The sequence below is a fragment of the Fringilla coelebs genome, assembly GCF_963513975.1.
Source record: "Fringilla coelebs genome assembly, chromosome: 5".
Classification (NCBI taxonomy): Eukaryota; Metazoa; Chordata; class Aves; order Passeriformes; family Fringillidae; genus Fringilla; species Fringilla coelebs.
The window spans coordinates 71276478-71298910 of NC_140033.1; positions in this window are offsets into that span (position 1 = coordinate 71276478).

The window sequence follows — 22433 nt, forward strand, 5'->3', positions numbered from 1 at the left end:
CCTCATTCCTTTGCCATCAATTTCCATCCAAGAGGAGAAATGGAAATCCAAAAATACAACAAAATTGTCAGATATAAGGGAAATCAACTGAAACCTGAGTGTACAATCATGCTGCATTAGGCTGCTTGTGTAAGATAAGATGGGGCTGTCAGTTGTTCTTCAAGCTCATTTAGAGGTACAGGGAGTCCACAAAACCTTAAATGTGTGCTGTCTGCTCTAATATCCTCTCAAGCAACTTTAAGAGTAGCTGGAAATTACCATAATCATGTATCCTTTACTCCAGTTGTGTTTGCCAGGTTTGTGGTGAAATGAGATGATTTAATGTAAAAAAAAATCTAATTTTGGCGTTGCCATAAGTAAGAAGTAAGTATCAAAATACAAAAAGTCATTGATAAAATGAACAGTGAACTGATGACCCAGATCCAGTATATTGCAGAAGACCACTTTAATAGAGGTGAAAGAATGAATCCAAAAAAATACTTTTCCCACACAGTGATGTGGAAATAGTGGTCCAAGCTGTATCATCATTTCATTTCCAAATCACTGCAGCCACATTGCCAGCCCTTGGGGGATCTAGGAAAGGAAGCCAGGGTTTTGTGATTCCTTTTCCCTTTGCATACTTAATATTACATGAGACCATGTACCCTGCTGATCTTGTACAGTTAAATTGAGATATCAGATGCTAATTCATGGCATTGCTTAATTTGCCTAATTAAAAAAAAAAAAGTAAAAAGGAGGGGGAGATATTATATGAAAGGATCCATGTGCTGCCTTGACAGCCTGGAGCCAAACATGATCCCATAATGATATGCAGACTAATGGAGGGTGATTCCCACCATTTTACTCCTAACTGTGTGAAAATGGGAGAGATGGCAAAAAGTACTGAAAAGTATTTTCCAAAAGCACTAAAAATTATAAAAGTAACGAATGCCTGGTGCAGGTGATGAAAACTACAGAGATGAGGGTCAGGAATCAGTGGACACAAAGCTGTGCTTTCATCAAAGATGACTTTAGAGCTAGATAATAAGAACTTTTGCCTTTAACCAACTCCTCTTTAAAGCAATAAAGCAATTCTCCACAGGTTAACATAGCCCATAAACACAACTGTAAGAAAAACTTGGAGAAAATAAGAGGAACTTCATGATTGCAAATCCATAAAATCGTGACAAAATTAAGAAGCATGAGCAAACTAAAGCTGTGTCCATGGTTTTCTGGGACTGGAGGCAAAGGGAACCCAGAGCAAAAGGAGTTTTTTTCCTGCCCTCCTCTGGAGACCTGACTGAGCTTTGAGCTTTCTGTGCTCCTCCTGTAGGTGTGGGGCTTTCTTCTTGCTTGGTCCAGGTGGAACATGCAGCAGGAATTAAAGCACTGGAGGGAGAGCTGAGCTGCCTTGTCTGCAGCTGAACCATCTCTGTATTTGTCTTCCAAAGTGTTTTATGGAGAGCTGGTAGCTTACTGACCATGAATGCTTTGAAAGACCAGCTTCAACAAAAGCTGTGAACTTCAACCAGCCTGCCTTGTTGGAAGCCAAAGGTTTGCATTTGCTCTACTGCAGGGAATTTTCTATTGCCATAAGCTGACCAGAATGGAAAAAGGATAAAATTTGGATATTTAAAGACTACACGAATTTTTTTTTTCAGCATCTATATGACACATATATTTGTAGGCTGAACACCATCTCTTTTTGCACCCCTTCAGAATTGTGGTCTCACACTGAATCCCTTCTGAATTGTCATGAAAGGGAGGCTCAGCTCCTCTGCAGTGATGATGTGGTGGATTTGATTCACAGACTAGCACACTCAAGGTGCTTCATGCACCAGAGCTCGAGCAAAAAATCCTCAGGATGTTTACTGAGTGTTATTTACCAGACTTGGTTTATAACATTACTAAACCTGTTTAATTCATTGGATTTTTTTGAGATTATGTGCTGTGGAAATACTAAGGTATTTCAGAAAGATTTCTTTTACTTCAGTACAATCTGTCCCTAACTCAGCTTTTACAGACTTTTATGTGGTAGTTACCTTACAGCCCATTAGTTCTTCAGAAAAGCTGATCCAGGTTTTGTAATATTTTTTTTTTTCCCAGATGATTTTTCACAAGCCAGAAGTTTCTCTAAAATCTCTTTCTTGACTCATTATTTCCTGGCAATTCTAAGCTGATTCTTTGTCTTCTCTTCCAAGAGCCTGGAATGCCATAATATTTCTCATTCAGTTTTTGAGGAAGAGTTATCTGGTTGTTGTGTAAAAGTTTCAGTGTCCAGTTCCAAAAATTCATAATAAATTTATTTAATATTTTATCACACCAGTGTTTCACCTAAAACAATCTATCCAGTGTTTTTGTAACAGTGATGGTATGGAGATTTTAGGGAAGCAAGGTGTGTGAGGATATATTGCCTCCTTTTTTACAATTGGCTTCTCTTAAAAGAAAAAGAAAAGAAAAGAGTATTTCTTCACACAGTGCTGCCTTGTGTAGTTATCCCCCAGTAACTGGAAGAATATATTTTTAATAAAATGTTTTAGAAGACTACCAAGTCATTCCTGAAAGCCAGCTCCTGTCTGAAGCTCTCTTTTCACCTGTTTGTTGGCCTTCTGAACTCTTTGGAATATTGAATAACTTCTTTTCTGTTTTGTTTAATTCTGTGTGAGTGGTGCCTTCCATATGTAAGTATTAACATCAGGACACAGGAATGAACCTGAAGCCCAGCATGTCCAAGACACACATTTTAATTTAATCACATGTCCCTAAAAACCTTCCTATCACCCATTGCTTCAAGCAATTATGGCTATCTCTGGTCTGTAACACATCTTACTGTAAAGCCTCAGGTCTGCAGGCATTGGACTCAGTGTCTACTAAATATCTAGATTAAATCAGGAAAACTGACCTTGTTCACTATCAAATAAAATACAAAGTCCTGAATCCAAGATATTTTACCGTGTTACTTTGCCAGTAAAACAAAAGTGCAATTTTATCTCATGGATTAGAACAATGGAAGAGGTTTAATCTTTGCTGTAAAGGACATTTACAATATGGAAATGCTGCACAAGAACAGCTTTCAGCTTCTTTTTCCCTGGGCTTTGGCTTTGAAACTCCAAATTACAAGATATTGAAAAGAACACTGTAACTTTAAAAAATCCTCAAGGAAATGCACTGTCTTAAAACCAAACCCAATACAAAATATTCTGCCTCTCACAATCTCTCCTTTACAAATAAAAAAAAATCCTCTGGAAAAATCAAAAAGAAAATACTTTCCTCTATCCATTTCAGGCTACAAACTCTGCAACCCTTTTGCTTTTTATTTTGGTTAGCAGATTGGACTCTCTTACTGCATAACTAACCTGAACAAATATTGTGCCTTAGATCATTTCAAGGGAGCAAATTCCAAAACAAGCAAAGAAACAATAGGCAACAACTTTTTTTCTCAAGGAAAAGAAGTAGGTAATTAATTATCCACCTAAGGAGGAGAGCTAATCATTTATGGGTGTTTTTTTGATTAACCATAGTACAATTTACATAGATTTTTGAGTCTGGAAGGAAAAAAAATAAACCACACACAGTAGTTTTGAGCTACCTTCAGCCCTACTGTGCTGTGCACACAGTGTAATAAAATCCTTACCAAAACAAGGAATGGTTTGTGCAGCCCCATGCTGCACGGGAGCCCTGTAAATACAGGAATTTAACATAATGTACAAGTGTCACGCTTTGTAGAGGTTGTTACATACTTTTTGCTGCTTTTGCTACCAGGAACGAAGCTTTGTGGTCAGTGAAAATATTCATCTATAGACCTGCTGCTGGTGTTGAGCAATATTGAATTTTAGAAGGCTGGTTGGAGTCCCTGTCCTATCTCCAGGAGCAGGGAGGGTCACGGCAGCACTTCCAGCTTGGGGATTCTTCCTGACTCCTCCTGATGGTCCCCAGACATAAACACAGCAAATGCTGCTGGGTTTCAAGCTTCCTTGGAGAGGGAAGGCAAATAAAAGGTCCTGTTACAACCCAAAATCTGATTAACCTTGGCTGTGGTGGGGTTCTGAGGCACAGCTCCTCCTCTGAAGGAGAAGGGAAAGGTGTTTTCCCTGGATACTGCAGCTTTGGCACAGACTTTTTCCCAGCCTGGAACTGGATATGCCGAGGTGTTTCTTGTGTGTGGTGGCTGTTTATAAGTCTTTTTGTCACTTTTTACATTTTTGAGAGCTTTTCTGGGAAGTTCAAGTGTTGTCCAAGTGGAAAAAAGAACTCTGTGAGGATAAATAGGAGGGATTGCTAATCAGACTTGGCCACTGGCAAAGAACAAGTTCAGGACTTGGTGACTCTCTTGGGTCTGCAGTTCTGGTGTCATTTTTGAGCATGCACTGTCTGTGGCTAAGAAATAAGAGTAGTGCTCTCTGGTAATCTGTCATATTGTCCCTTAAAAATCTAACTAGAAACCAGAGATTTACAAGGACAAGGTATGGCCGTCTCTAAGGGAATATACCTAAGAAACCAATGGCCTGAGGAGCAGGATTGGATCCATTTTTGGGGGATGCAAGTTTCATGCACCCAAGTGATGCCTCAGGTTTAGCTTTCCTATTTTCCACATTCTGTGCTGCTTTAGTGTGTGGGTCTGGGCTCCACATCAGGGGATGCTGAGCTCTGTGCACAGAGCAGGAGACAAAACAATTCCTGCTCCAGCTGGGCACCAAGGACAAATGAGCCAAATCTCAGCCCAGGAGCACAAACCCCGTGGGCTGGAGAGAGAAAAACAAGCAGGGTGGGACTGCAGGGGCTGAAGCTGGGATGGGACAATGAACTGCAAGGTGCAAATGGAGCAGAGCTGATCCCAGGGAGAGACCCCCGTGCCCGGCCGGGCATTTTGGGGCCATTTTGGGTCATCTTGGGTGCAGCCCTGGCTGGGCTCTGGTGCTGCCCAAGGAGGATCCATGGAGGAGATCCTTTGGATAAATCCCTGCTTTATTCTGGAACTCTGTCTAGCCTCTAGGGCAGCCTTCACAAGGCACCTCCAGCACATCCCATAGGAAAAGGTGCCTGATGAGGTCTCCATAACACACCAAAGGATTTGTAGCCATATCCCCTTGGATGCTTGCAGCCCTCCTGCATTCCTTTTGCTCCCAGTGAGAGCCCTCCAGGCACAGGCTGTCCCAGGGGGTGTTTAGCTGAGCTGGTGTGCTGCAGTCTGCAGCCCAGCATGCTCACCACTGGTACCCATGGCTGCACTGACATCCCTGCCCTGCTCTGGCATGGGGCTGGCTCACCTCCAGCAGCTGCAGACAGTCAGGGTGCAAAGATGTGAATCTCACAGCAAACAGGGATGGTCAGCCCACAGGAGAGGGATTTGGAAATCCCATTCACTCTATGAACAGTAGGGTGGCACAGATGTCTGAAAATCCTGTTACTCGTTCAGCTTTCCTGCCATGGATCTCAATGCCTCATTTTGGGCTTCCTATTCCTGCTGATGTTGCCTCCATTTCTCACCTGGATACCTTCATTATTTTTACTGAGCAGCTGTTTCTTTTTATCCTTTACTGGACTATTTTGACTGATAGTTAAATGAAAGCAGCTCTGCTGCTGCAGCTGAAGAACAGAGCACTGGTGTTCCCAAGGGAATGTTCTCTTCCCATGAGTGCATCAAGATGCTTCTGAGTAAAACCTCCAGACAAGTGATGTCTTTTTAATTTGACACAACTTTACATGATGCTCTCCTATCTATCACCTTGCCTCATGCCACTCTTCTGTCTTCCTCCTCTTCACTCCAACGATCTACCTCCTGTAAATTTTTGTCATTTACAGTATTCCTCATCCTGACAGTAGGAATGAGGTCACATGGAGCAGGAACATGGCAGACAGACCTTTGAGTGTCAAAGCAAAGTGTTGTTTTTCCTTTTCTTTTTTTTTCCTGGTGGTTTTTCCTTTATATGTCTGTTTCTAGCACTACACAAGAGCAAACTTGCTCCAAGGCACTCACACAAACTCTGCTGTGTTCCCTAATACTTCAGTCTTTGACTTTGCATCCTTAGCATTTTCTAACATCAGTTCTGCATGTGATGCACACCCTGCTGCCTGCCTGTTTGCTGAGCAGCTCTCACCCACTGGTTCCTGGCCAGTGCCTGAATGAGCCACTTTTATTTTAATGTTCTGACTGCCTTTAAGCTCCCACTCATTTCCCATCTCCTCAGGTGATGCAGCTGCCTGGCGAGGTCTCAGCCCCCGTGCTGCTCTCACCAGGTGAGGTTAAGTGTGAGCAGCAATTTACATCTTGGCAGAATCAGAGGGGTGGCTTTATGACAGAAAGGTGAAAAAGGGAAGTGGCTCAGCTTTTGTTACTTGTGGAGCCAGGCTGAAAGCCCAGCAGGCTCTGGGTAGCACAGCAGTATGCAGCTGGTTCAGACTGAGGAGCACCACCACCCTCCCAAAAGGCACTGATCACCAGCACAGGTTTCTGCACCTTATATTTTCTGTGCTTTTGCACCTCACAACTGTCCCTGGCTCAGCCTGTACCCCCTGTTGGTGTTTTCTCTCCTCCCCAAATCTGGAAGTACTCGCTGGGACACTAGGGAAGAGAAGGCAAGGAGAATATTTTATCTGTCCCCTGTCACTGAATCCCCAATTCCTTTCATTAGTGTGCCCTGAGCTACCTTCAGCCCTACTGTGCTTCCTTCTTCAGCCTTTGATTTTGGCAAGCACATTCCCTAGAGGTTTCTCAAGAAAGCTCAGGGCTTTTTGAGCTAATTTCAAGTAGTGAAGTCTCAATATTTTTCCTCTCAGGATCTTTTCAAGTGCCTTTATTATGATTATTATTATTAGTAGTAATATAATAATAATTATTATTATTATTTTTAATAATAATAATACCTTTAACCTACTTCTGTATGTCTGTACACAAAAGAATTGCTATGCTATCTCCCAGCAGCATTCTGAATAGATTTAAAAGGATTTCAGTGCCTCAACCATAAATATCATGGAAGCGTTTATATTGCAAGCATGTTCTTATAGCACACCTATTCCAGAAGAGCAGTCCAAACTCTGCCTCTGTGGAAAACCTGCTTGATGCCCTCCAGAAGGAATCTGTTGGTAACCAATTTCAATGTATGCATTCAAACAATATGAAATAGAAGATGTTTTCAAAACAAAAGGTGGGTTTGGAGTTGCTTTTAAAGATGGAGTGTATAGTTTTCATGTATGCACTTCCTGGAACACACGTTCTTGTCTTCCTGTAAATTCACACAGAGCTCAGCCTGATGATCTGTTATTCCATTTAATGCCTTTATCCCTTCCATATGCTAGAATGGTCTCATTACTGTATTGATGGATACCTGTTCCAAATGATTTCTCAGGGCCTTAATTAAGCCTATTCCAAATTTTAATTATTATTTTGCAGCCTTTGTTTAGAATCAGATTCCGGACACAAATTTGTCAGAAGTTGCAGGGATTGCAAAGTTCCACGCACTCCCAACTGCTGTGGCAGCTGTAAACAATATGCACAGCTCCCATAACATTCTTCAAGTTGCAATAAATTTGTTTCCCTGCCTGCCTTAGTGATTTAAGTGCTTGAAGTTAAAATTTTAAAGCAACCACCTCTTCTTAAATTATAGTCATAAATTGGTGTAATAACTACCTTCTTAAAGGTCAGAGTGCAGCCAAAACCAGCAAATCTGTTCACTAAAGGGAAGCATTTGCACATCAATATAAACTGTTAAAACACATTATCAGTTATTTTCTTAAGTAATTAGTTGGGTTTTTTTAATTTCCTTTAAAAACACCAGGAAGAAAAATCATCCTATTTACTTTTCACGGGTGGTCGTGTATGACAGGTGGAACATCTTCAAAAAGCTGTGAAATCCATAAATGCTGACAGAAAAGAGGATTATTTTAGCATTGGTCATTCATTTAGTCAGCCTGACCTTGCTGTTGAGCACAGCTTCCTTGTCAGAGCTAAGAGCAAATTTGGAATGGAAATCCTGGAGGTCTTGCTCTGCTTATTCCTTCAGCTGAAAGGAAAGCTGTGGAGTATTGACAGCATTGCCTCTCTTGCCATGGATCTGCATTCCCTGCCCAGCAGTCCCTGCACAGACTGTGCAAACTCAACTTTCAACCCTCCAGAGGTTGGAGAGCTGCTGTGCCTGTACAGGACAGCCCCAGCCAGCCTTTATGGTCCTTCCATCCCCTTTGTGTTCCTCTGGTTCCCTGCATCCATCCCTGCTGGTGAGGGAGAAGAGAGGCTTGGATCACAGGGCCCTTACCTCAGGCACCAGGAATGTGGCTTTCAAAGTTCAGCCAAGTATGAGCTACAGGACACAACACCCTTTTAAACTGTGAACCTGCAGCCAGCAGCACCTTGTTCTGCAGCAGGGCTCAACAAACACAGACCTGCCCCTTCCTGAAGAAAAGAATCAGCACCCAGAGCCTTTGTCACAGTGATGGAGCCAGCTGGGTTTTTATCTGCACCCCTTATCAAACCCCCATCATTTTAGTAAATGTTTCTTCTTGTTCACACTAGTCCATAACCTTCCTCAGCTAAGTGACAGACTGCTTCCATGTTCCTCTTAAGCTCACTGACCAGGAGGAATTCTTGGGAGTGAAGATGACCATGGGGTCATCATGGGTGACCAAGGCAACCTTCATGTGCTGAAGGTCCCTAATTTATTGCTTTCTCTTGATTATCTCTATTTAGCACTCAATAATGGGTTGCAGACATTTCAAATCCAAATGAGTGCTTGGTAAGCAAGTTCTTCTACTGGACTCTGAGTTCATTTTGCTTACAAGTTCCGAGAGTAAAACCTGTAAGCAAGAATTCTTTTCTTTTTTTTTTTTTTTTTTTGAACTACAGCAACTTTTCAAAGCACTGCAGAAAAGTTACAACTGAGAAATTTGTTTGGGAGTTAAAACACCCCGTGGTTATACACATTTGGTGTAAGACATGGTCAGCATCAGCTTGGGGGCAGCAGTAATCACTGGTGGAGTACTGAGTGTGGTCGTATTTTTGCTTAGCCTTCTGGTTTTTCATACCTTTAAAATGAATACATGGTGCTTTCCAGTAAAGAGCAGTTTCTCTTGCATTTGCTACATTTTGCATTTATTTATTCTTATTTTGAGTCAAAGAGCCTTTTGTTCAGAGCATATGGTGATTTAAACCTTTGTATTCCAGGACTTGTGCATCTTCCTTGCTATTCCTTCCTTACCTTCCTATTACTAAAGGCACAGTGTGCCTTTAGTTTATAAATTAAGAATACCTTTCCATTTTTATCTGATATCTGTCACTTTGGGTTTTTGAGCTTTAAAGAATACCTGCTACACGTAGGGTTTTTATAACTATGGTATTTTTAACCTTAGATTACAGAGAATTCTTAAAAACAAACATTTCCTCTGTGCTAAAAATGCCTAGATGACAACTACTGCCAGTGAACTATTCCATCTTTTACAAAGGTTTTACCTAATTCTGACAGCAATTACTGTGTTGCTCTGAGGTACGTGCCAGGACTTGGAGCTCCCCAATTTCAGCTATGCTGTCACTGGAGATATTTAATTTCAGATTTTGCTGTTGTTGTTGTTTCACTCAGAGTGACACAGCTGACCAGGTTACGTTTTTCAGGGTAATTTGACTAAATAAATATGAGATCAAAGCCTTTTGCTGCCTTCTCAAGATGTTGGTAAATGACAGCAGAAGCAGGGAGGGGAACAGATGGGAGCCCTCGCTTGTTTGGCAGGTGAGTGGTTTCCCTGCAGGTGGAATCCTGCCAGCTCAGCTCTGTGGCACTGCAGCACAATGGAGTGGAAAGGGCAGAGCATGGACACCTGCCAGCCTGGCTTCCTGGGAAAACACTGAGGAGGAATAACCTGCTCGTGCTCCAGAAAATAAAGGGATCCGCTACAGAGGGAAGGATGGCAGAAAAAAATACCTGAAGGGGTCAGAGCTGCTGAGAAAAAATGTGATGCACTATTTCTAGTAAGATTTTCACTGAGAGATATTTGACTGTGCTGTGTTGAATTATTAGCTTGCTAAATTGACGTTGCTTCCAGATAACAATGTTACACAGAAAATCCATCCTGTTTGGAGAAGAAAAAGTAAGGTTTCTTGTAAAAGTATTGGTTTTATGAACAGTGTTTTCCTTTTAAGTTCTCTCTGGTTTTATTTTAAATTTTATGGAGTAACAACAAGTCTCTGTGTGGGTTTGTTTCCCACAAGTCTTGTTACAAAAGTGATTAAACACAGGGGCACTGCAGTTCAGTTCCCACCTGTTAAAGTTTAATCTTTAGCCACTTAGTTGTTCTGTGACATGCTTTGGACTACTAATGCTGTAAAGCCACATGGCATCTCTTAAAATTAATTTGTAACAAGCTAATAGAACACATCTGAAACACCAGGTAGAAGCTGTTAATGTGACTAATTACTGCCTCAGGGTTAGTTCAGTTGAAGGTTTGGAGAGCTTGTGGTTAGACCTTGTTGGTTTGCAGGATGCTCCTGGGAGCTGAGAGCTTCAGATAAGGCTGCTTTCTATGGCATTTCTTATTAAAAAAAAAAAACCAAAATGAAAACAAATCTATTAACAACTTGTGATACAAAAGACCAGTGGGGTCCCAAATCCCAAGAAATGAATTCCAGCTCAGAACCCAGCTGCTAGATCAGGATCCGTTACAAAGGGCCCTGGGTAGGTGTACAAAGTGAATTCCAGTGAAGATTGTGGTAGTAATTATTGGATTCTGATAACCAGAATCTTAAAATAACTCATAAAAAATCAGGAAAATTATGATGGCACCTTGCTAACTTTAGCAGAATCAAAGATATTGTGTACAAGGTATTGGACAGTATTAACTGCAGTGAGCTGATGTGTGCTGAACTGAAGGCTTAGAGATGCTGTGCAACGTGCACCAGTTAAAAATGTACATCTTTTCCTTGTGCTGAATATTCTATTTATTTTGGGACCTGAGAATATAATTCAGTGTTCTGTTTTTAAAGCCTGGAGATATTGGGATGGAAGTTCTGCCTTCCAGAGTGCTCCAAATGAAAGCAAATTTAGGGTGTTTTTTTTCCCTATTTTTTTAGGGTTTTTTTTCCCTACTTAGAAGGATATGACATGGAAGCTTATTTCAATGGGACTATACTGATATTTTCTCCCAGAGTATCAAGCCTGGGGACTGCATGACAATGTGGAGCTCCTGCATGGCACTGATGCCAACATGGAGCAGATACCATGTCTAGGCAGCTGGAATGTTTGCTTTAGTTGCATTTCCAAAACTTGGTCCAGAATAACTACAAATGTACACACATATGTGCCAAATCTACAGGAGACTGAAAGAACACCCTGGCAGCCTGACTGCTTTTGCAGCAGGGTTATTTTGTGGCTTTTTAAAATTTTTTTCTATTTTTGGCTAGTTGCTCTTAATAATTTTTGTCCTTTGAACTACTCCAACAAGATAATGCTACTATCAAAATCATAGCATTTTTTTTTGAGTATTTTTGAATTTACCAAGAGCCTGGTACCCAAAGAGGCACCACAGGGACTCGTTTGTTTGATGGTGCCTGCAGCAGGGTGAACAGCTTCTTCTGAAGATGTGCCCAAATATTCAATCCCCCTTGGGAATGAAAGGGCACACATTGCTGGGGACAAATATAGAACTTCTTATCAGAGCTCTGAATCACACTCTGGCCCCAAAGGAGTAGAGAAACACTGATGGTCTGACTCCAAGAGATTTTCTGGGTAAGAGCTGTGCTCAGATGGGTTCTCTGGAGCTGGAGGTTTCTTCTAAACAGAATTGAGAGGTGCTGCTGCCCAACACCAGGGAAACTGGACAGGAAGGCTGTTCAGTGCTCCTCTCTTCTTTTGTTTGTTTTCTGCAGTAAAGCTTGGTTACTCCATCTTGGGCAGTTATTAGACATAAACAGAGACGTGAAAACCAAGGCACAAGAACACAATATGTGAAAGGACACAGTCTAAAATTCAGACACAAAAGGAAGCTTGATAAGATGCACCCCAAGATGCCAGTACAGAGCAGTGCTTGCTGCAGAAGACAGAAAAAAAAGCAAAATTCTGCAGTGAGTCTGGTACAGCAGCCAGTCAGGCCAGCTGAGCATACATTGCCAATTATCATAAAATTATCAGAATTATCAGAAATTTATTATTGCTGCTAAATAAATAAATAGCTTAAACAAATAAATAGCTTAAACAAACTGAAATCAAGGTGGCACCAGTGCCATGAAATAGCCCATGCAGTAATTCTGATACACCCCAGCACTGTGGTGAGCCTGGTGCACGCTGAGCAGCCCAAACCAAGCACAGATAATTGCACATTTAAAGCATTCAAGCTGCAGATTCAGGACACCAACACCCTGGTGGCACCAGGAGAGCTGGCTGACCTCTGAGCAGGACATTGCTGGATAACAAACCACATCATATGTGACCTAGAAGCGACAATGTTTTTCCACCCAGCCTTGGAAAACATAAAAGCAGAGCTCTTAAGGCAAAGGATAGCAACCAGTGCTTCCAGAAGAAATGAGGAATATTAAAATTGACTTTTTTATGCTTCGGCCCAGCTTGAGAAAGGATCTTGCTGTGCTCTTTTTGCTGTTTCATGGGATTTTTTTTTTTGAGTTTTGGTTTGTGGTTGGGGTTTTTTTGAAGACACACCCCAAGACTGTTATTAGTGGAAATACAGGGCTCAGTTTCTAAGAGAAGCAGAGACCCTGCTAAACACTCAATAAACTGGAGTCTTGTGCTGTTGTCTGCTGCCACACTTCACTATTTGCAGTGTCATGGCAAAATGTTGAGAAATACAAATTATATTACTGACAGATGGAATTGTTTCTGTTTAAGGACAGATGCTTTTTATCCAGCCTTTATTTAAAACTATGGATTTTTGGAATGCTTTTTGATGGAAATTTAGAGCAGCAAATTAGCAGTTTCCTCATTAACATGTGTTTTTCTCAGTCTAATCTATTTTTCAAGAACTTCATACATTTATGCAACATTCCATGTAGCTAAATTAATTACATAGCCAGCTTTTTTATGATATTCAAATACCATTTGGGGAAAAGAAACACTTCCTGAAATACCTCCAAAAATCCTTGGATATACTTTTCTTACAGATTCTCAAGTCCCCCCATCCTTTATAATAACAAAGATATCACAGCAAAATTATTGATGAAAAATTTTTAATGCAAATTTTAAATTTTTTTGTAGTTTCTATAAGAGGACAGAAGCAAGGTGTGAAGAAAGTTCACTCCACCATTGAGATATGAGCAGTGGGATGATAAATAAAATAAAAATATGGCTTTATCATAGTTGTTGCCTGGGCTTCATCTCCCCAGACCCTCTCTGTGCCACGAGGCAGTGGCTGTGCCTTGGAGCTTGGTCTCCAGCACCAGAATTCTGGTGGCTGCCAGCTCTCAGTACCACAGCAGAAGGCAGCCAGATGCAAATGCCAACTTTGAAGGTGCTGTGCTGCATCAGAAAGGAAAATTAAGTGAAGGAAACATTTCAGATAAACTGTAAAAATAATTCTTCAAGAAGTTTCCTTTTGGTTTTCCTTAAAATTTATTAAAAAATAAATACTTTCACCGCAGAGGAATGTTCAGTTTTGGGGAGGCAACACTTTTTTGTTATGGAGTTACTCAGGAAAGAACTTCTGTCTGCCTCTTAAAATGCTATTTATCTAAAAAATGTGATTGTGTGTCTGGTACATGAGAGCCCATAAAAGGGTTTAGGTAGCACAGTTATTTGTTACCATCCCTGCAGCAGAAGAAAGATGCTTTTAGGAATTTTAGCTGAAAGGAACGCTCTCATGACAGGCATGAGAAGCCCAAGATCAGACTGAAAAACTGCTGGCAAATTTCATTAAAATGGGAAGGTGGCTAGGTGTTCTATTTTTCTTGATTTTGTATAATAAACGTGGGTTTATGTTGTTAGCTTTTTTTTAATATAAACCACAAGCTTTGCCTGGCTAAGCTTAATTTCAGTGAGATCAGTCCCCTCTGTCTTTCAGCGAAAAAACCCCAACCCAATTCCACTCTCTGGATCTAACTAGAAGGACCCAGTCAAGGACTAAAATTAAATTTAAGTTTCCACCACGAGGCAAGCAAAAACCAACACAGCTGTGCCATGAAAAACACCTCAGTTTTGAAGGCTAAGTTCCCCTCTGTGTGGACAGAAACTCATCTCCCTGTGACTGTCAAAGGCTCCAGCAGAACACGTGGCTGAAGCCCAGCTTTAGGATGCACCACCAGGGTAATTTGCAATATGTATGTAGTGTTCACCAGAACACAAATATAGAAAAGATAAAGTGTGCATACAGAAGATAAAACCCACAGACAGTCAGTTCAGCTGGGCTGCCTGAAAGCTGAACATTTGCAAAGAGATATGTGTAAAGGCCAGTCATTTCAGACCACAGTAAATGGAAATTGGATTTATAGGTTAGAATTGCCATCTCCCATCCCATTGCATTGATTTGCATGGGTGCAAGGAGCAGGTACTGGAGCTGATGCAGTTAATTGGCCAAGTTAAAAAAGCCCAGGTGAGATGGAAGGGAATTACAGTAATTGCCAGAGGGAAAGGTGAGACAGGGGATGGTGATCATTTGATGTTTTCTGGAGAGAAGTGGTTTTGCTTTCTCTTTCTCTCTTTCCCTTCCAGCTCTCTACTTCTGATGGCAGAAGACACTGAATTTTCAAAAATAAAGGTTGACCAATGAGCCATGCTTAGTGCAAGACAGAGAAAGGTGGCCTTGGTGACACAGGGACCCTTTGGCCCTGCTCCAGGCTCTGGCTCCACAGGTGAGCAGCCTCTGCTGCCATCAGAAACATGGAACCCTGATATTCTCATCAGCTGCCATCACTTTCTCCTTTTAGGAAACTCAGCCTTTCTTCCTGGGGCCAGCTGCTGCTCGTGGAGTGTTTGCAGGATGCAGGCAGTGAAATCTGGGACCATTTTGTGCCAGTGTTTCCCAGTTGTTCAAGCTCAGGAGCAAGCTCCAGTGGAGTTCCTTGCACTTCTTGGACCAGGTTGCAGCCCAGGTGCCATACAGATGGTGAGTATGATCTTTTAATGTGAGCTTTTACAACCCTGGTGGTATTTTTAGAGCTGTTGTCCTACCTCTGATCTCAAGAGGATGTTATTTTATCTCTTCTTTAAGAGATAAAATGCAAAGTCAGTGTGAAGTGCTTTCATTCTTGTGCCTTGTAAGAGAGATTGTAGAGAACAGTTTTCAAGAGGGCTTTAGCTCTTATTCCTTGTGTGTACCATACCCAGGCTCTTTATGGAGGATATATTTTAATTTCTTTTGCATTTACACATTGGGCCAGCTCCAGGGCCATTAGAATGTTTTTAATTCCAGAGTGATTGAGGTATTTTTCCATCTATGTTGAATACTGTGTCTTTTGTCTGAGAATCTGACTGATGTAGCCCTTTCTGCTTGGGAATATTAAATATATTTGGAAGCACATAGGTTGTTCTTAGATGAAGTTTTTTCTCATCATTGTCATTAGATTTGCTCACTCTGAGGTTTTCAGCAAAGTCTGAGATGTTGGTCTTGCTCTTAAAGCTCTTAGATAATTTGATAATTGACTGATCTTTTGATACCAGTTTTATTTACAAATGCCAAAGTTGAAATTTCTTAAATTTGAGAGGTCCTATGGGCATCTATGGACTTTGGAAAATTGCTTCTGCTCTCATGGACTTGTTTTCACTTAAGATATCATCAGCATACTCGAGGGGGATATTTTCTGCTGTCTGTCTACAGGAATATCAATTGTGGCCAGAGCACAGGATAAATGCTTGCAAGTCTTCTGTTGAACACGAATAAGAGAAATAATTGTAAATAAAAATGTGCAAAACAAATTATGCTTCTCAGTGCAACTGAAGCTATGCTTAACATTCTGCTATGGAGAATCTCTTCCTCATTATGGAGAAAAATCAGTATATGCAACACAAAGTCCAGAAGCAGTGAATTTAGTGATACAGGATGAGGCTTCTCATGAGCAGCTTTTCTTTGCAAAGAACAGCTCTATGTCACTTTTTACAGTCTTTGTGTTATAAAGAACAAATTGGAAAAATCTGTGTGCAAGAAAGTGTCTTTGAAGTGCACAGCTCCAGTTTACTTTTGTTTTTCTTTTTGTTTGCAAGCTCAAAAACAAAATTCTAAATCATGCCATAATTTCCTTCTCTGTTATATAGAAAAAAGAATTTTAAAGGTTACGAACTTTTTTGCTGTTAATTAAAGGAAGCAGACAGATATGGTCTGAGGCAGAATCCCCAGAAGTTCTGAGCTGACATATGTGTCTGTTTACAAGCTTGTAGTTGGTCTCCACCTATGAAATGGGATGGCAAAGAACCCTAAAAGCAACCAGCACCCCCAGGCTCTGACCTACACAAAACTTGAATATAAGGGCCTGCAACTGGATCCAGGAAAAAAGTTCTGTGCAAAGTTCAGTGGGATTTCATTGTCAGCTTTGAGCATGGGGTAGAGGCTGCATCCTTTTTCTTCATCTCTTACATAAGTGCACTTTCAGAAACCTCACTGCTTGTCTCTTGGAAGTGAGCAGGGTCTATTCTACTCTGCAGCTGGAGTGGAATTATTTCAGGGGGACTTCTCGTCTGGTTTTTGGTTTAGCTCAAAAGGACTCAGGCTCAACCCAGGGGCATTTCTCTGTATGTCTGCAACACAGCAACGTCTGAACATCACACCCAAATGCTTCTGAAACTTTGGGCAAGTTTTAGGTTTGACCTTGATTTCACAGAAAAGTAATAAAAGAAAATGGGAGACAAGAGCAGCTGCTTCTTTCTCTCAAATCCAGCCACAGTTGGAGAGTTTTTGGATCAGAGATTGGGTTTGGTTCCTGTACAGCAGGGTAGAAATGCCACCTTCCCCTCACAGCTGCTCAGGATGGTGTTACCCTGATGGACTGCCTCCTCCAAAGGGGCTGGTGTTAGGAAATGGAGGGGCAAATGGGAGATGTGAGAATATCCTGGGAAAGAAAGGCAACAGCTCAAACACCAGCAGGGACAGGAACTGCAAACAGCAGCCAAGGAAAGGGGGCTCTGTTACTGGGGACAGGTGAGCTCCAAAAAATGAACATTTCTCTGCCCCCTGTGGACCAGAAAAAAAAGTGGAGATTGAGCTGCAAGGAAAGAAGGAACCCTGGGGCAAAACCCTGCAGGATCCTGCTGTGCCAGAGACCAGGAGGTGCTGCTGGGGGTGGGACAGGGCAATGAAGGGGCAGAAATTTTGCATGTTACCTGGGAGAGTGAGAGAGAGATGTGGAGACACAGCACCTCTGGGGAGGTTTGTTATAAAAGTTGGTTTGGACAGATGGGGAGTGTGGAGGAGAGGTTTGGGAGGAAGGCAGGAAACCTCTCTGGCATGCTGCAGGCTCAGCCTACAGAAGCTACAAGAGTGTGTGACCCTCTTGTTAACTTCATTTCACAATGTTCCCTGCATGCTTTGTGCGGCTTCCAAGTAATGCATGACATCAGAAATCTTAATAAAAACCACCTGCTCGGGACATTTTATGTTCAACTCTGTTAAACTTTCCTAGTTCAAAATATCCAGTGCTATCTGGAACAGAAGGATAATTACTTTTCTCTAAATTTGCTGAGCTTTGTTAAATGAGTTCTTTCCTTAAGGAGTAAAAATGTGAATTTATATGCTTTTGGAAAATCAACTTTCTGCTGTTCAAGTTTGTAGGCTGATAAAAACAGCTGTCAGAAAATTAATTTCTGATCCTCCTCTTGAACCTAGTCTGCTTCTATCCATGTTCATGGCCTGTGTTTCAGGAATGAGGAGCTGACTGCTGTGCACCAGGGAAATGTGGGGTGTAAATAAATGGCTCTAGGTCCAGTGGGAGCTATGCTCAACACACTCCAGGAAAGCTCTTCAAGCTTCAGGTTGCCTGGACTCTTTCAAGTCAGACAAGAAGCAATGTTTATATTTCCTTGTGCTTTCCTCAGCACAAGGGAAGAGCTGGTGTGGGCCAGAGGTAATTAATATCAGCAGTTAAACAAGCTGTCCATTAAAAAATAAAAGTATCATTAGAAATAATTGCTTAGCTTTCCACTTTTGTGATCCAAAAATTCCCAGGCTGTCGTGTTCCTGTCTGTTAAATATTAGATTAGCATCTCTCAAGACAAAACAAAATAAACCATTCTTCTCTGGGCAACTTTGCAAAGTTTACTCCAGACTTTGTTTAGCTGTGGCAGAGGTTCCCAGCAGTCTCAGCACTAAAGAAATAGGTGTAGTGGCCTTTTTGAGGAGTCTGAGCTTTCATCCCAGAGTCCCAGCTCCTTCCTGTGGCTCCCCAGTTCATCCCTCGTTGCTGGCACTGAAGAACACTTCTCTGGAAGCAGATTTCTGGTTTTCAGTGAGCTTAGCCATTTGCAGGAGCTTTTGAACCTCTTTTTGCTTTATCAAAAAAAAAAAAAAAAACCAGCCAGGCACAAGGGCAGCTTCTGAAAACTTATTTTAGGACAAGGAAAGGGGTCGTGACCCCGAGGCTCTGCTGTTTAAATCAGAACCTCTTAGGAGTGTACGTAGGATTTAGGAAAGGGCACGGGCTCTGCTGGTTGTGTCACAAATTTTCCAGAGTGCTTTTTCTGAGCAAGCCAGAAAAAGATTTGCCTGAAGGGACACATGAATATGGGGCACATGAATGACTTTTTAACACAAAAGTTCTGGGGTTTCTAAGGGACAAAAGGACCAACATGTGGACACCATAAGGGGCTGCAGGAGGGAAGGTGGCACGGGGCTGGCTTCTGTGCACCCTCAGTGGGATGTGCAGGGCTGGGAGGAAATTGGAAATTGGAAGATCTTCTGAGATTTTGAAATCTGCTGCCAGAGCTCAGGGTCTCAGCACTGAAGTCCCTGTGCCAAGGAAACATGGGAGTCAGCCTGGAAATAAAAAAGTGGATAAGAACAAGGCTCTGATTTCCCTTGAATTGCTTGGAGAGAGGAGACAGAGGTGGTCTTCTCCCTGATTAAGGATTTCTCATTGAAGTCTTTTGGAAAGAAATGGAGTAAATTCATCTTTAATGACACTAAACAGTTTATAATCAATAATGTTCTCCTTTGCTGCCTTCCTGCAAGTGTTCCAGTGTTTGGCTCTTTTGAGGATGGACAATGAGGGCATTGCTAGACCTAGTGAGAAAGAAAGATTGTAAATAAATCTCTACACATAAAAGCCCCAGGCCTCTATGGACACATACTTTTAAATCTATTTATTCACCTTTTCCCCTCTGTTTTCATATTTAGATAGGGATGGCTGTGGTGTAAAACAGAGCTATATATTTTTGTCTGTTAGGACATGAGAAAGGGCACAGTGCTCTCTGTTTCAGCAGCTGTTCTGAGGCCAGTGTGCTAACTGTATTTATTTATTAGTGGGATGTTTTGGTTAGACTATTTTTTCCCCTGGTGTATGTGCTGCTGCAATTGGTGGACACGCTTTCCTTTTCTTACATCAACAAAGAAATGGGCCCGAGAGGATTTCATGGATTGCTCCTTTTTGGCCTCTGAGTTGTCCAGGTAAAGATTTTTTCCTGCATGTTTCTTCCACATCATCTGGCTCTGAATGCATTCTCTTGGCATGTCAAATAGCAGGAATATCTGTCATGTGTTCTCTGAGGACAGCAGCCATAACCCTCAGAAATAATTTGCTTCTTCTCTAACCCAGAAGCCACTGAAGAAATTAAATCTGGATGAATGATGAAAATATGTTGCAGTTGGAGAACAACTGTAGATTCTTTTTGACAGCAACTGTGGTTTCTAATGCTTCCTTAATTTTCACTTCCACATATCTGAAGTTGTGATTAATCCAATGAAATATTCAAAATTGCCCCAGTAAATCTGACTTTGCTAAACAGGATTTATCCTAAAGCCTCATAAAGCACTCTGACAATCAGATCTGAACTTTCTTTTGTGATGCAGATAAGCATCACATATGTAACCTTCATGTTTCCAGGAGTTCTGGAGGAAGAATTTTCATCCACTGGAGAACAGCATCTTTCTCTGCAGGGGCTTATTCATACCAAGAACAACTGTACTTTTTCCAAACAATAACAAAAATGTGTTTCTTGCCTGTGGATTAAGAAAAATCTCGAGATGAAGACCAGCTTCCCTGCTCCCTTCCTGTTCAAATTGTGCAATTGGCCTGAAAAACAGGGACTTTTCTTTCCTTTTTCTGAGCCACTCTGTGGTCTGATGGGCTTGCCTTAAAAAACAGAAGCTGTGAAATGCTGGTTCTCTCTATTCCAGCTGTTCAGGAATACAGATAAAACAAATGTCATGAATATCACAACAATTCCTGAAAGCTACAAAAACAGTGGGAGGGGGAAGAGTGATCAGAAGCTGTGCAGCAATGCACAGATGGAAAAAATACCCTGGGGCTCCTGCAGCTTTTGGTGACTTTGCTTTTGGAGCCTGTCCTGTGACAGCTCCTGGCACTGGGTGGAGGGAGCAGGGAGAGGGAAATTCACCCTACAACCACAGGGTATTACCTCCCTCACCCTGCTTTTGGGTCCCCAGAGGTAAAACTGGGGATGAAAAACACCAATTAGTGTATGTGAATATCTACTAGTGGTTATTAAAATGATGAAATTATGCGAATTTTTCAAGCATGGGCATAACAGGTCCTGAAATTCCTCATGAATCTTGTAGCCATGTCTTTGTTCTGGGTTTAAGTTTGCACAGCAAGGGATCTTGCACTTGCCATGGGTTTTCTGTCACTGGGGCTCTGCTTCCCCTGTATTTGTTCATAACAGGTTTGTTCCATAAACACTTTTATTTTTAAAAAGGACAAGCATCCACAGAAACATTTCAGAGACAATAGAATCTGAGGTTGTAAATGCATTCTTGTGACCTTATTAAGATGAAGAGAATGTAAGTTTGAGAAGAGGAAGAGCTTGTGATGGGGCAACTGCTGTTACAATAACAACAGAAGAAAACAGAAAATTACTGTCAGCTTGATTATTTTGGAGGGCTGTGCCACACCCCATGGGATGGGGCTGTGCCACCACCCTGACACACAGGAGCCAGGTTGGATTCTGAATCTCTCAGTGTTGTTTTGTATTACTGCATTATTTATTTTATTTTTCTTTTCTCCCCTAATAAAGAACTGCTATTCCTGCTCCCATATCTTTGCCTGAGAGCCCCTTGATTTCAAAATTATAATAATTCAGAGGGAGAGAGTTTACATTTTCCATCTCAGGGGAGGCTCCTGGCAAACACCTGGCTTTTCAAACTGAGACACTGGCTTTGTGCTGCCATCAGTGTTGTGTTTCTTTCCCTTACACTACCTGTGCTGAAGATGGAATGTCTAAACAAATCTGAGAGGAGATGGAGCTGGGGACAGCTTGGATGTGTCAGTGCTCATTTAAGCTAGCCAACCAGCTGGCCTTTCATTCCAGCTCCTAATTCTGCCTTCTTTCCTCCCCAGAGCAAGAGATCCATGCTTCCTGAGCGACTGGAGAGGGTGAATTATGTCATTCTAGTGGCCAGATGGCCTGACCACAAAAGCCACTCTGTGAGCCCTGAGGGTCTCCAAAGGGCAGCTCCCTCTGCAGGGCTGGCCCTGCCTGGCCAGGGAGCAGCACAGAGCTGCAGACACTTCCAGAAGCTGCCCTGAATCTCCCCAGAACAGCCCTGCACAGAGGGCTGTCCTGACCCCTCCAGTGTGGGGCTGCTCCCTGATATCCCAGCACAAATGCCTTGGTTTGAAAAGCCAGGTGCCTGCTAAGGAAGGCAGGAGCCTCCCTGGAAATGTAAAATGTAAATTCTCTCTCTCAGAATTTTTATAATTTTGAAATTAAGGGGCTTTCAGGCTGGCTCCTGCCCTGGCGCAGCATCTCCCCATGGGATGATGGAATTTGATCAGCCCTGCAGGGACACTCACTGGCCATGGACAGGAGATAATTAATAATTAATGGCCCATGAACAGCAGAGATCTCCTGAGGGAGGATTGGGTGTTGGGGAGATAAAGCAAACTGCCCCATGGACAGCAGAGAACTGCCCCATGTCTCACAGATAGGAACAGAATTCACACCCCCAGCCTAAGAAAACAAAGGTGCAGGGGCACAGGTGACCTTGTGCTACCACCTAAAGCACACACACACTCATGCACCCCTGCCATCCTTAGGCTGAATTTTGGCTGAAATGGTTTTTTTTTGGCATGTCATCACAGCAGAGGCAGGTTTTGGTATGCAGGGATTTCATCTTGCCCTCACCCTTGTCATTCTCTTTTATACACAGGGCAAGCACACCACGCTGAGAAACAACATTGAAAGCTGGAAGTTATTTTAATTCAGTGACAGATATGATGGAGGGGAAGGCAAATGGAAATAAGGCCCAGAGAACTATAGGGAACTGTTCTTACTATTCATGTCCATGCCACTGAAGCTGGTTTTCCCTAGGTGCTGAATTACATCTTAAGCCAGAGTATTTGAACTCAGTTTCACTGACATCAGCCT